Source organism: Pristiophorus japonicus, chromosome 14 (genome assembly GCF_044704955.1).
Source record: "Pristiophorus japonicus isolate sPriJap1 chromosome 14, sPriJap1.hap1, whole genome shotgun sequence".
In the NCBI taxonomy this organism is placed as follows: domain Eukaryota; kingdom Metazoa; phylum Chordata; class Chondrichthyes; family Pristiophoridae; genus Pristiophorus; species Pristiophorus japonicus.
The window spans coordinates 157,358,961-157,372,401 of NC_091990.1; positions in this window are offsets into that span (position 1 = coordinate 157,358,961).

Here is a 13,441-nt window from a genome sequence, read left to right on the forward strand (position 1 = left end):
CCGTAGTCCTTTATTAGCTAACTCCAAAGTAAGGATCACACCTGGTGGCCTGCCTATTATACGAGGCCAGGCACACCTGCATGGGTAACCTACGAGTCTCCCACTGCTGTGCCCTCTGGTAGCACACCTTGATATAGTACCAACAGTGGCCATGTAAGATACATGACACATCATTAAGGAATTAGTACCAGGACATTTAGAAAATCATAATGCAGTCAAGCAGAGTCAGCTTGGTTTTAAGAAAGGGAAATCATGTTTGACAAATATGTTGGAGTTCTTTGAGGATGTAGTGAGCAGTGTGGATAAAGGGGAACCAGTAGATGTTGTGTATTTGGATTTCCAGAAAGTATTCGATAAGGTGCCACATAAAAGGTTACTGCACAAGATAAGAGCTCACAGGTTTGGGGGTAATAAATTAGCATGGATAGAGGATTGGCTAACTAACAGAAAACAGAGAGTCGGGATAAATGGGTCATTTTCAGGGTGGCAAACTGTAACTAGTGGGGTGCCACAGGGATCAGTGCTGGGGCCTCAACTATTTACAACCTATATTAATGACTTAGATGAAGGGACTGAGTGTAATGTAGCTAAATTTGCTGATGATACAAAGATGGGTGGGAAAGCAAGTTGTGAGAAGGACGCAAAAAATCTGCAAAGGGATATAGACAGGCTAATTGAGTGGGCAAAAATTTGGCAGATGGACTATAATGTGGGAAAATGTGAGGTTATCCACTTTGGTAGGAAAAATAAAAAAACAAATTATTATTTAAATGGGAAGAGATTACAAAATGCTGTGGTACAGAGGGACCTTGTACATGAAACACAAAATTTTAGCATGCAGGTACAGTAAATCCATGTACTTTCTCAATAATTCAAGATAAGAAAACAAAAACACAAATAACTGATTATTTTTTGGCTTGGGAATTAGATGTTAGAAATATTACTGCAACTGACATTTTGTAACAGCCCATAATATGGAAACGATGCTTCAGTAGTTTTTGATATTGTAAATAAAAATCCCATGTGAGTACAAGATTAACCGAGGAAGATGCAGAAGCTGTGTAGATAATCACTAGAAACCATTATGCAATAGAATTTATCATTAGTAATGTGATTACTCTGTGACATCTATCCACAACAGTATATGAGCAACCCATCTATATTATCATTCACTCATATGTTCTCAATGTAAAAAAATCTACATTCCCTCCCTCTATAGGTTTTTATATATCCTTCCCACATTACAACAGTGACTACACTCCAAAATTACTTCATTGGCTGTAAAGCGCTTTAAGACGTTCGATGGTCGTGAAAGGCGCTATATAAATCCAAGTCTTTCTTTTCTTCTCTGATTGTGATCCATTGTCTCACCTTTCAGTTTCATCAAAACGTCTCACAAATTTCCATATCAAGCTCAAAGCTGCCCAGTACGTATCTGAAGTGCCATTCTAGAAGTACTCTGCCAGTGCATTTTGGCGTTGCAAGATTAGTTCCATGTAGTTTAATATTGACATTCTCATCAATCCCAGGAAAAGTGTTTAACTTCATAGTGTAATACTGAGAAAGCCCGACGACAAGAATACCCTATTATGTTCCGCTTCATTGACTCTGAAAATTCATTCAACAGTATGAACAGCGAAGCAAGGTGGGAAAATAATGACAGTCTGTGTGATATTTTGGAGAAATATATCAATGTCATCAAGAGCTGTATATTTGAACACAATGCTGCATCAAAGTGGAAAATAAGCTGACAGAATGGTTTATTGCACAAGTAACAAACAATGCAACAGATATAAAAAAAACTCAAGTAAGGTTAAGTGGCTCGAAAGCCAATGACTCGAAGATTTGAACTTTTCAGATGAAATTGTCGAGCTGGCAGGGAATGCAAGGGCAAATGCACAAGACTTATGCTTTTGATGGATGTGGAAACAGCATTGGCGGAAGATTAAGCTGTCGGCAAAATAAATAACAAAGGGGTGATGATACCAGGAAAAGATGCAGAAGACACTGACATTAAGCGTGAGGTATGACATGCAGAAGTTCACTGCACAAACCTATGCAGCTAAATATCATTGCTCAGGTCCAGAATTTTAAATAAAGTTATCGACCAGAAATGGAAAGATCTTTTAAAAAGCTGGTGAAAGTGTGGGGTAAAAATTTCCACTACAAATAAACTCTGTGAGCAGTTAAAATAAGAACCATCTATTTTTTATTGTAAAGGCTGCATAAAGTTAATATCCTTTCGGGAAGGAAACATGCTGTCTTTACCCAGTCTGGCCTATACATGACTCGAATCTCACCCAATATGGTTGACTCATAATTGCCCACTGAAGTAGCCAAGCAAGCACTCGATTGTATCAAACCATTACAAATGAAAACAAGAATCAAGCCGGAATACTCAGCTGCGACCTAGGCAATGAATCAGATCACAAGTTGACCCTGCAAAGGCCTCCTCACTACTATCTGGAGAGCTGACCTATTGGAGCAACGACCTGACATAGTCATAGTCACAGGAACCGACCTATCACCCAACATTACAGAATTCTCCATCCCTGGTTATGTCCTAGATCACCGGCAGGACAGACCCACCAGAGGTAGTGCCACAGTTGTAAACAGTCAGGGAGGAGTGGCCTGGGGAGTCTTCATCATGGACTCCGGACTCCATGAAGTCTCATGGCTTCAGGTCAAAAATCAGCAAGGAAGCCGCCTGCTGATGACCACATCCTCAGCTGATGAATTAGTACTCCTCCATGCTGAACATCACTTGGAGGTAACACCAACGGTAGTAAGGATACATTAAATAAATAATATTATGGGTGGGGTCTTCAATATAGAATCATAGCATGGTTACCGCACAGAAGGACACCATTCGGCCCGTCGAGCTTGTGCCGGCTCTCTGCAAGAGCACGTCAGATAGTCCCTTTCCCCATAGCCCTGCAAATTCTTTTCCTTCAGGTAATTATCCAATTCCCTTTTGAAAGCCATGATTGAATCTGCCTCCACCACTCTTTCAGGCAATGAATTCCAGATCCTAACCACTCACTGCGTATAAAGGTTTTTCCTCATGTCACCTTTTGATGTCCATCACCAAGAATGGCTCAGCAATGACCAAGCTGGCCAAGTCCTGAAAGACAAAAGCTGCCAGACTGGACTTGTGGCAGATAGTGATAGAATCAACAAGAGGGTGTAACCTACTTGACAGAATCCTCACCAATCTGCCTGTCACAGATGCATCTGTCCATGACAGCATCAGCAGAAATGACCACTGTACATTCCTTGTCTTTACACTGAATGCAACCTCCATTGTGTCACCTGGTACTACCACTGTGCTAAGTAGAATAGAGTAAGAACAGATCTAACAGATCAAAGCTGGGCACCCATGTGACACTGTAGGCCAGTAGCAGCAGCAGACTTGTATACCATCACAACTTGAAATCTCATTGTCCGGAATATCTCTCACTCCTCTATCATCATCAAGCCTGGTGACCAACCCTGTTTCAATGAGGAGTGCAGGAGAGCATGCCAGGAGAAGTAATTTACAGAATGGGGATACTTGGATGAGGAACCTTTCAATGTCTTCTAACTAGAATGTTGACAAAGTTATCAGTCAATGTGTTACAATTTTTGTGCTTTTACATTTGATAAATGGGTCCTTTTCGGGTTGGAAATCGGTGTTGGGACCACAACTGTTTACAATATACATAGATGACCTGGAAGAGGGGACAGAGTGTAGTGTAACAAAATTTGCAGATGACACAAAGATTAGTGGGAAAGCGGGTTGTGTAGAGGACACAGAGAGGCTGCAAAGAGATTTAGATAGGTTAAGCGAATGGGCGAAGGTTTGGCAGATGGAATACAATGTCGGAAAGTGTGAGGTCATCCACCTTGGGAAAAAAAACAGTAAAAGGGAATATTATTTGAATGGGGAGAAATTACAACATGCTGAGGTGCAGAGGGACTTGGGGGTCCTTGTGCATGAATCCCAAAAAGTTAGTTTGCAGGTGCAGTAGGTAATCAGGAAGGCGAATGGAATGTTGGCCTTCATTGCGAGAGGGATGGAGTACAAAAGCAGGGAGGTCATGCTGCAACTGTATAGGGTATTGATAAGGCCGCACCTGGAGTACTGCATGCAGTTTTGGTCACCTTACTTAAGGAAGGATATACTAGCTTTGGAGGGGGTACAGAGACGATTCACTAGGCTGATTCCGGAGATGAGGGGGTTACCTTATGATGATAGGTTGAGTAGACTGGGTCTTTACTCGTTGGAGTTCAGAAGGATGAGGGGTGATCTTATAGAAACATTTAAAATCATGAAAGGGATAGACAAGATAGAGGCAGAGAGGTTGTTTCCACTGGTAGGGGAGACTAGAACTAGGGGGCACAGCCTCAAAATACGGGGGAGCCAATTTAAAACCGAGTTGAGAAGGAATTTCTTCTCCCAGAGGGTTGTGAATCTGTGGAATTTTCTGCCCAAGGAAGCAGTTGAGGCTAGCTCATTGAATGTATTCAAGTCACAGATAGATCGATTTTTAAGCAATAAGGGAATTAAGGGTTACGGGGAGAGGGCGGGTAAGTGGAGCTGAGTCCACGGCCAGGTGGCCTACTCCTGTTCCTAATTCTTATGTTCTTATGTTCTTATATTCTGCTCAGGGAGCTCCCATATGTGGTCCTCGCTTACCCCATGATCTGAAGTGTATCTTTATCATATATGTCGATAAATTATAAAAGAGTGCAGAGATCATAGTGTAGGTCCCTTGCTCATTATGCTGGCTACTAGAAATATGCTCCTCTCTTTACGGAAGGTGGAATAAAATGATGGTTAACTGAGATGAGGCAAAGCCTCAGATCATCAACTGGGTTATTTACATAATATATGTACATGAACAGTTTCCAGAATTTACAATGAGAAAAATTAACTTCTCTAAATTCCTTGGTTCGAAAAATAACGGAGACACATTCTTACTAACTATCAAAATATAGGGCCAGTAATTGCATCCTATGGTAGCTTACAATGTGCATAACGTACAAAATGTCTTTTGGCAGAGCGCACGCATCCATGGGAGTAGAGCCTTCGCAGGTGGAGATTTGGGCTATTTGCCTAAATCTTGCCCAGCGAATGTCTTTCAAACTTTTACTCCTAGGCACATAGTCTACATTTACCAGTGTAAGAGTTTTAAAACATAGAAAAAATAAATGTTATTACTTATTTTTATATTAAAAACACTGTCTATGAGGGGAAGTTTATTTGAACACTATTAAAACATTTTTTTCTAATTCACAAAAATAATTTTTTCTCTAAAACATTTAATTTAATGCAATTTCTATTCATTTCAACAAAGTGAAGTGTATTTTTTTTATTTATGTTGCTGTTTCATTTGATTTTAGGAGTATTCTCATTGATAGTCTTATATAATGTCTTACCTCAATTATATTGGGCCTTGGTGAGACCATAGCTGGAATATTGTGTACTGTTATGGGGCTAGAACCTCCACTTTTGTGGTTATTGCAATATTTCCGGCGTGGGCGGTAAAAAAGGGTTTTCAGATCGCCGGCTTTTCGCTCATTCTCAAAACAACCTAGTTTACATTTTTGAAAATGGGAGTTACCACGAGCGATATCAAATGGGTGGTAGCGTTAAATTTTTTTGACCTTCTGTCATAAAGTGTAGTTGCCCTTAGCAACGGCATGGCAATGCTCGATTCCCGTGATTCTGGAGGTCAAGGGTCACCATGACATGCGCAGAAGAGGAGACAGAGAGAGAGGGAGCTCAGAGGGTCTGAAGACGTGTCTGGGTGTGGTGTGGCTGCTTTGCGAGGAAGGAGGGAGATTTTGGGGATCACAGCAAGTAGGCAAACAAAAAGTAGCTGCTACCAGCCACATATTTGACCGAATTTGCACTATAATGGAAACATAAACATAGAAACATCGAAAATAGGTGCAGGAGCAGGCCATTCAGCCCTTCTAGCCTGCACCGCCATTCAATGAGTTCATGGCTGAACATGAAACTTCAGTACCCCCTTCCTGCTTTCTCGCCATAACCCTTGATCCCCCGCGTAGTAAGGACTTCATCTAACTCCCTTTTGAATATATTTAGTGAATTGGCCTCAACTACTTTCTGTGGTAGAGAATTCCACAGGTTCACCACTCTCTGGGTGAAGAAGTTTCTCCTCATCTCGGTCCTAAATGGCTTACCCCTTATCCTCAGACTATGACCCCTGGTTCTGGACTTCCCCAACATTGGGAACATTCTTTCTGCATCTAACCTGTCTAAACCTGTCAGAATTTTAAACGTTTCTATGAGGTCCCCTCTCATTCTTCTGAACTCCAGTGAATACAAGCCCAGTTGATCCAATCTTTCTTGATAGGTCAGTCCCGCCATCCCGGGAATCAGTCTGGTGAACCTTCGCTGCACTCCCTCAATAGCAAGAATGTCCTTCCTCAAGTTAGGAGACCAAAACTGTACACAATACTCCAGGTGTGGCCTCACCAAGGCCCTGTACAACTGTAGCAACACCTCCCTGCCCCTGTATTCAAATCCCCTCGCTATGAAGGCCAACATGCCATTTGCTTTCTTAACCGCCTGCTGTACCTGCATGCTAACCTTCAATGACTGATGTACCATGACACCCAGGTCTCGTTGCACCTTCCCTTTTCCTAATCTGTCACCATTCAGATAATAGTCTGTCTCTCTGTTTTTACCACCAAAGTGGATAACCTCACATTTATCCACATTATACTTCATCTGCCATGCATTTGCCCACTCACCTAACCTATCCAAGTCACTCTGCAGCCTAATAGCATCCTCCTCGCAGCTCACACTGCCACCCACCTTAGTATCATCCGCAAATTTGGAGATACTGCATTTAATCCCCTCGTCTAAATCATTAATGTACAATGTAAACAGCTGGGGCCCCAGCACAGAACCTTGCGGCACTCCACTAGTCACTGCCTGCCATTCTGAAAAGTACCCGTTTACTCCTACTCTTTGCTTCCTGTCTGACAACCAGTTCTCAATCCACGTCAGCACACTACCCCCAATCCCATGTGCTTTAACTTTGCACATTAATCTCTTGTGTGGGACCTTGTCGAAAGCCTTCTGAAAATCCAAATATACCACATCAACTGGTTCTCCTTTGTCCACTTTACTGGAAACATCCTCAAAAAATTCCAGAAGATTTGTCAAGCATGATTTCCCTTTCACAAATCCATGCTGACTTGGACCTATCATGTCACCATTTTCCAGATGCACTGCTATGACATCCTTAATCATTGATTCCATCATTTTACCCACTACTGAGGTCAGGCTGACCGGTCTATAATTCCCTGTTTTCTCTCTCCCTCCTTTTTTAAAAAGTGGGGTTACATTGGCTACCCTCCACTCCATAGGAACTGATCCAGAGTCAATGGAATGTTGGAAAATGACTGTCAATGCATCCGCTATTTCCAAGGCCACCTCCTTAAGTACTCTAGGATGCAGTCCATCAGGCCCTGGGGATTTATCGGCCTTCAATCCCATCAATTTCCCCAACACAATTTCCTGACTAATAAAGATTTCCCTCAGTTCCCCCTCCTTACTAGATCCTCTGACCCCTTTTATATCCGGAAGGTTGTTTGTATCCTCCTTAGTGAATACCGAACCAAAGTACTTGTTCAATTGGTCTGCCATTTCTTTGTTCCCCGTTATGACTTCCCCTGATTCTGACTGCAGGGGACCTACGTTTGTCTTCACCAACCTTTTTCTCTTTACATACCTATAGAAACTTTTGCAATCCGCCTTAATGTTCCCTGCAAGCTTCTTCTCGTACTCCATTTTCCCTGCCCTAATCAAACCCTTTGTCCTCCTCTGCTGAGTTCTAAATTTCTCCCAGTCCCCAGGTTCGCTGCTATTTCTGGCCAATTTGTATGCCACTTCCTTGGCTTTAATACTATCCCTGATTTCCCTAGATAGCCACGGTTGAGCCACCTTCCCTTTTTTATTTTTACGCCAGACAGGAATGTACAATTGTTGTAATTCATCCATGCGGTCTCTAAATGTCTGCATTGCCCATCCACAGTCAACCCCCTCAGTATCATTCGCCAATCTATCCTAGCCAATTCACGCCTCATACCTTCAAAGTTACCCTTCTTTAAGTTCTGGACCATGGTCTCTGAAATTACTGTTTCATTCTCCATCCTAATGCAGAATTCCACCATATTATGGTCACTCTTCCCGAAGGGCCCTCGCACAATGAGATTGCTAATTAATCCTCTCTCATTACACAACACCCAGTCGAAGATGGCCTCCCCCCTAGTTGGTTCCTCAACATATTGGTCTAGAAAACCATCCCTTATGCACTCCAGGAAATCCTCCTCCACCATATTGCTTCCAGTTTGGCTAGCCCAATCTATGTGCATATTAAAGTCACCCATTATAACTGCTACACCTTTATTGCATGCACCCCTAATTTCCTGTTTGATGCCCTCCCCAACATCCCTATTACTGTTTGGAGGTCTGTACACAACTCCTACTAACGTTTTTTGCACTTTGGTGTTCTGCAGCTCTACCCATATAGATTCCACATCATCCAAGCTACTGTCTTTCCTAACTATTGCATTAATCTCCTCTTTAACCAGCAATGCTACCCCACCTCCTTTACCTTTTATTCTATCCTTCCTGAATGTTGAATACCCCTGAATGTTGAGTTCCCAGTCCTGATCATCCTGGAGCCACGTCTCCGTAATCCCAATCACATCATATTTGTTAACATCTATTTGCACAATTAATTCATCCACCTTATTGCGGATACTCCTTGCATTAAGACACAAAGCCTTCAGGCTTGTTTTATTAACACCCTTTGTCCTTTTAGAATTTTGCTGTACAGTGGCCCTTTTTGTTCTTTGCCTTGGGTTTCTCTGCCCTCCACTTTTCCTCATCTCCTTTCTGTCTTTTGCTTTTGTCTCCTTTTTGTTTCCCTCTGTCTCCCTGCATTGGTTCCCATCCCCCTGCCATATTAGTTTAAATCCTCCCCAACAGCACTAGCAAACACTCCCCCTAGGACGTTGGTTCCGGTCCTGCTCAGGTGCAGACCGTCCGGTTTGTACTGGTCCCACCTCCCCCAGAACCGGTCCCAATGCCCCAGGAATTTGAATCCCTCCCTGCTGCACCACTGCTCAAGCCACGTATTCATCTGCGCTATCCTGCGATTCCTACGCTGACTATCACGTGGCACTGGTAGCAATCCCGAGATTACTACTTTTGAGGTCCTACTTTTTAATTTAGCTCCTAGCTCCTTAAATTCGTTTCGTAGCACCTCATCCCTTTTTTTACCTATGTCGTTGGTACCAATGTGCACCACGACAACTGGCTGTTCTCCCTCCCATTTCAGAATGTCCTGCACCCGCTCCGAGACATCCTTGACCCTTGCACCAGGGAGGCAACATACCATCCTGGAGTCTCGGTTGCGGCCGCAGAAACGCCTATCTATTCCCCTCACAATTGAATCCCCTATCACTATCGCTCTCCCACTCTTTTTCTTGCCCTCCTGTGCAGCAGAGCCAGCCACGGTGCCATGAACTTGGCTGCTGCTGCCCTCCCCTGATGAGTCATTCCCCTCAACAGTACCCAAAGCGGTGTATCTGTTTTGCAGGGGGATGACCACAGGGGACCCCTGCACTACCTTCCTTGCACTACTCTTCCTGCTGGTCTTCCATTCCCTATCTGGCTGTGGACCCTTTCCCTGCGGTAAGACCAACTCACTACACGTGATACTCACGTCATTCTCAGCATCGTGGATGCTCCAGAGTAAATCCACCCTCAGCTCCAATTCCGCAACGCGGTCCGTCAGGAGCCGGAGGTGGACACACTTCCCGCACACGTAGTCGTCAGGGACACCGGAAATGTCCCTGAGTTCCCACATGGTACAGGAGGAGCATAACACCCGACCGAGCTCTCCTGCCATGTCTTCACCCTTAGATACACTTAAACTGGTAATAACAATGTTAAAAGTTACTGACCAATACAAGAAGAAAAAGAAAAACTACTCACCAATCACCAGCCAATCACTTACCCCCTAGGCTGTGACGTCACCTTTGTATCTTTGCCTTCTCCCTGTAGCTGCACCGGTACGCCTCTCGCCGACCCCGGACTCGCGCTGCTCCGAGCTCCAGCCTCCTCGACTGACTGGAGGGAGAGGAAGAGGCATCACAACATGCTGTGGAGACTGACGCTGGAGAGAGCAGTGACATGGGAGAGGAGCACATTGGAGGGCACAAAATAGCCAGGAGTTTCTCGGACGAGGCAAATGCCTCCCCCCTGCAGGAGGTCGAGTTACGCTGGGGTGATTTGACACAGGGAGGGCGTGGGAAGCCCACCCCAAAGGCCTACCAGAGGATATGGACCGAGATAGCAGAGGTGGTCTCGTCGGCGACCAACGAGGTGCATGAGGGCAACCAATGATACAAACGATGGAACGACTTTGTGTGATCCGCAAGAGTAAGTATTACATTGATTTACATGTACTTATGTATTTATATAATTTGATTCATAACAGTCATGAGTGACTATCAGCAGATGTGAGGTCTTGCACTTTTACCGGGAATGTTTTACTCAAAGCCTGCAGTCACGATGTATGTCTTTAGGTAAAGAATGATAATAATCATAATAATCATGATTACATCTGTCGGTTATGTGTTGTATCAGTGTCTGTGACAGTACCTAGCAATGTTATCATGCAATGATCTCATGCCATGTCGTCCTGTCACCTTTTACAGAAGAAGCTATCGACAATGAGGTCCATGCAGAGGTGAACGGGTGGGGGGCCACCAGTCCCCAGCGACATCACTGAGATGGAGGAGAGAGTACTCGCACTCGTGGGGAAGCACCCCCGGACAACCACGGACGCATCTGCAAAGCCTGAAGTGATGCCACATGAGTAAAGCTTACACCATTGCGTGATGTAAAGTCAATAGATGCCACACCAACTCATATCCGAACAATCATATATGATAGATGATTTCTAAAAGTGTCATTGAAATAATGCTGGCCTAATGAAAATCATTGCAATGCAAATATGTTGATGGTCACGAAATGTGATGTCTGTGCTGATTTTGATAGAGGTGCTGCTTTTGTCATGCATATGCTGTGTGTAGCGCTGGACTCACCTTGTCACCCGTAGCACCCCCTTCTCCTCTAATAACCTCATTTGTGTTTTCAGCTCAGCCAGCAGCGCGTCCCAAGGAAAGACCACTGAGGCCAGAAGCTGAGGGGGCGTGGCAGGAGTCGGCGGATGATCCGACAACATCTGGTGCTGAGGAGCTCCAATTGTTGCCCGTCAATCCACTGGGTCTATTCTGGACAGATGAGAGCACGGACTTCAAAGAACGTGCATCGCCACACTCCAGAAGCCATTCCACCCCAAGGCCATCTAGTGGTCCTCCAGTCATTCCCCCCTCCACTCTGGAGGTGCTGGCCCCAAGCATCTCTCCACAGGGCACCTCATTTGTCCCCCAGGACAGCGCCGACATGGCAGAAGCCTCATGGATGTGGCAGGTCTGTTCCACGAGCGCGACATGACAGCGGAGAGATGGTACAGTTGTCCAGGGGGACTGTAGACATTGTTGACCAGCTCATCGAAGCATTGGGGGGCATATCCCGACAGCTGGCCACCATGACCAAGTTCATTCCGCGCATAGGGGAGTCCCTGGATGTGATAGCCAGGAACACTGCTGCCACAAGCCTCCGAGTGGTTCCCGAGCGCAGCACTCCACCCCTAGGTTCCGCACCACCACTGCGAATGACAGATGAGAGCAAGGACCAAGATCCTGCTTCTGCATCAGAGAATGTTGCCCTCTCAGCACCCCCCGCTCCTGTACCTGTGCAATGAACGCATCTGCCTTTATCCCCCCCAATGAGGCACCACCTGAGGAGTTCCTCGGCCAGGCGCCGTGGAGCGAGGAGGGGAAGGGATAGAGATGGGGAGAAGAAGGAAAGGGGGGAAGGAATGTGAGGTGCATGTGCTCTGGTGATGGCTGTTTTATATCTCCATCTGGGTGTATGCAATTTGTTGCAATGTATGGGGGCTGGGGACCATACTCCTGCTTTGCCTTTGTATTCTGTGTTGCTGGACATGTTGAACATGTGATTTATGTCAATGGTGGAAAAAGTGTGGTGTGGGCGGGGGTTGGGCGTTACTGGCTGTGTTACTTATAATTTCAGATCAATATTGGTGTTCAATTTTTGTTATTGAACATAACCTTGTTGCGCATTGTCTCAGATAGCTGCACCATTATATATTGGTAATTCCTTACCATGAAAGGATTAAATACAACTTAACATCAATCAATGTAAACTTTAACTGGCACCAAGGTGATGGGCACCATTGATGTCTGAGCTGCACACACACAGCAGTGTATCAGCGTTGTCATTCACATCAGCGCTCTTTCAGGCAAATCTTTTTGATATCAGCTCCTCACGTAAGAGTGGGATGTAACAAATGCCAGCCACACCATTGGCGTCCGTTCCGGTTAGTTCCACTTTTTGTGGGCGTTTTTTTGAGCCAGTGATATTGTGGCAGATATGTGTGTGAGGTGGTGAAATTGACAATGGGCGATCTCCATGGCCGCTAGTTTGGGTAAATATGCTCTTTACGACAAAAAACAATGGGTGGGCATTAATATTGAATCTCGGCGTTAATTCCGTGCGGAAGATAATGCTGGGAGATATTATGGGCATTGATTTCGCCCATTCTGTTGATTCCGCCCCAAAAAAGTGGGCGGGCAGTAATATTTTTTCTCGGCGTTAAGCGCATGGGGAAAGTAATGCTCGGCGATAAGTTTCCTAAAAATGCCCGTCAGTTTCCATTTTGTGCCAAAATGGCCGATATATGGGCGTTATACGTCATTTCAGCGGTAAAATGGGCATTAAGTGGGCATTAAGCATGCAAAAAAAGTGGAGGTTCTATCTCATAGGCTTAGAAATTCATCTCGGGCGGTGGTGCAAAATGTGTGGTATCGGATCGTCTGCCCATTATATATAGCGCCTGATATTCAGTTTCATTCAGTTTCATTCAGTATTCAACTGAATATCAGGTGCTATGTGTAACGGGCAGCCGATTGAATACTGTTCATTTTGCCCCACCGCCCGAGACGAATTTCTATGCCATAATATTTCTGCAATGCTAAATTTAGTATCAATTCTCAATTATAAACTAGCAGCCTGGAACCAAGCCGGTTATAATGTTGAGGTAAAGTGTTAGTTAGCTATTTGAAGGAGGAAGCATTATGTACAACAAACATTTCAGGCTGCTGCAAAAAGATGTTTCCTTGTAAGATCTTAGGGGGAGAAAGTGGGTGCATTTGCGACCGGGGATGGCGCTGCTAACGACCCTCATTAAATTCGGTAGGTGTTTAACGGAAGCGCTACAGTATTGCACCCCCAATCTCCTGCGCCCAGAAATCGTGATGA